At 34.3% G+C, this 2,151-nt stretch overlaps 1 long non-coding RNA gene across 1 annotated transcript; it reads left to right on the top strand.

Moving 5' to 3' along the window:
• The first annotated feature begins 970 nt into the window (after nucleotides 1–970).
• LOC129249957 (uncharacterized) lies at nucleotides 971–1,761 on the top strand. The gene is made up of 4 exons (XR_008582754.1): nucleotides 971–1,154; nucleotides 1,228–1,381; nucleotides 1,444–1,631; nucleotides 1,696–1,761. It is a non-coding gene; the product is annotated as an uncharacterized LOC129249957 (long non-coding RNA).
• Nucleotides 1,762–2,151: the final 390 nt, after the last annotated feature.

The raw sequence follows: 2,151 nt of genomic DNA, 5'->3' as shown, positions 1-2,151 counted from the left end.
AAGTACTTGAGTTTAGTGTTAATGATGGGAATGGGGGTTATTGTGCCTGCTTACTACATACACGCATATGACGTTTTAATTTTGGGTTCAATGGTTTTAACACGGAAAGGAGTTCTACGCAAAAATATTGTGGATTGCGTAGCCGGAGTTGGACTGATGAGGGTTATTTTTTTGAAGTGCGGCCGAAGGCCGCCCACGCGAAAAAGAGTTCTACGCAAAAATACTGTGGATTGCGTAGCCGGAGTTGGACTGATGAGGGTTATTTTTTTGTAGCGCGGCCGAAGGCCGCCCACGCGAAAAGGAGTTCTACGCAAAAATACTGTGGATTGCGTAGCCGGAGTAGGACTGATGAGGGTTATTTTTATGAAGCGCGGCCGAAGGCCGCCTACGCGATAAAGAGTTCCACGCAAAAATACTGTGTTAATTAATTTAATTTAATTTTAATTACTTTATTATTTTTTGTGATACGCTTAAAATCATTGTTTTTAAGTTTAAATGAGTTGTATGTTTTTATTTTCAAATTCATTTCTCAACTTTAAATTACAGCAAAAAATACTGCAGTTTTACAATGAACCTTCCACTGAACATCCCTGCGTGCGAACTTCGTTTTCATTTCAGGTGTATGGCAACACCAACTTTTCGCTAAATTATAGAACTTTAACATTAAATTACTTAAAAACTATAAGCCTCCGGCAGGTTCTGTTTTCAGTTTTAAGATGGGGATACACCCCTCTATCACCCCCTTTTTACCGTTTTTTCCAAAGCGATCGGCATTATACTAAATTGTAGCCCGAGGGCGAAATATAATATTTTAATTAAATTTTTATTTATATTAAAGGTGAGTTTATTATAAAGTGTGAATTTTTTACTTTGAATAATATGAATATTGAACATTTGTGATTGAAAAAAGTCTAAAAGAATTAAATCTTTAAAAAATATATAAGTACAAATATGTTCAGTTTAGCAAAAATTAGCAATTGTGCAATTTCAACACCATCAATAAAAAGATATTTGGCAGAATAACGAGCGCCGCCCTCAAGTAGTGATCATAGTGTAAGCGCAGTATTATGATCAGAATATTCGTAAGTATGCAACTCTGTTTTTCATACATTTCGCAAAATATTCTACAGCAACAAGTGGGCGAAAATATAAAGGTAAGATTTTAAAATATATGATTGTATATAATTAGTGCTTAATGAATTTTATAATTAATTCTGTGTGTTATAGGTTCCATCAACATATGTGACTTGAATGCTGAAAAGGAGCAGTTTGCTGAGACGCAGAAAAAACTGAAGTGACTACGACCATCCCATGTTGAAGCTATCTGGGATATCGCCCACTGGAAGGATATCTATAATCCCCTCGTTGCCGCTGCTAAGAGGTAAATATGTTAATACGTGAAAGTGAAAATGTAAATGTGAAAGTGAAAATGTGCCTTTTTAGATGTTTGTGTCATCTAAGCTTTAAGTGACCTAGAGAAGCCTATTCGAATTTGTGGGACGAATGTTGGGCAAAGCGGTGCTTACTCTAAAGGATAAATTGAAGGAGCTAAAAGTGCATTCGGTGCTAGAAATCAACATCAAGTTAGGGCGGCACAAAAAGCGGTCGCCCATGCATGCGCGATTCGTAGGGTATGACCAAATGCTTTGTTTTTATTTTTATTTTATTTATTCTGATTTTCCTTTCATTGGATAGAGAAATTCGCGTGTGCTATCTAATTTAGAGTCTTGAGAGTATGACACGTCGCATCACCAAACTAAAATTAATCTGGCGAAACATAATTGCGTGTGTTGCAAGGTAATAAAAATTGAGCTTATTCTATTAGCCTAAAAGGGTATTTGAACAATGTAGTCATGTATTTTTATTAATTCAATTGTAAATAAAACATATGTATTTTTCACAAAGATTTGATATTAATAAATTTTTTGAAGATTCCTTAAATGAACTGAAAACCTTGACATTGTTCAAATAGTTGACGATTTTGAAGTAGTTTAAAATTTATCGTTGTTCGGCGAGGATGAGTAGTGAAAATGTAAATTTTATAAATAAAAATATATTATTTGAAACTAAAGGAACTGTAAATGAAACTAAGAATACCTAGTTTTTGTCCATTTCATAGCAACTTTAACTTTCTACAACCAACTTCAGGTA

Source organism: Anastrepha obliqua, chromosome 6 (genome assembly GCF_027943255.1).
Source record: "Anastrepha obliqua isolate idAnaObli1 chromosome 6, idAnaObli1_1.0, whole genome shotgun sequence".
In the NCBI taxonomy this organism is placed as follows: Eukaryota; Metazoa; Arthropoda; class Insecta; order Diptera; family Tephritidae; genus Anastrepha; species Anastrepha obliqua.
The sequence above is the reverse complement of the archived record's forward strand: the minus strand, read 5'-3'. Positions and strand labels throughout refer to the sequence as shown.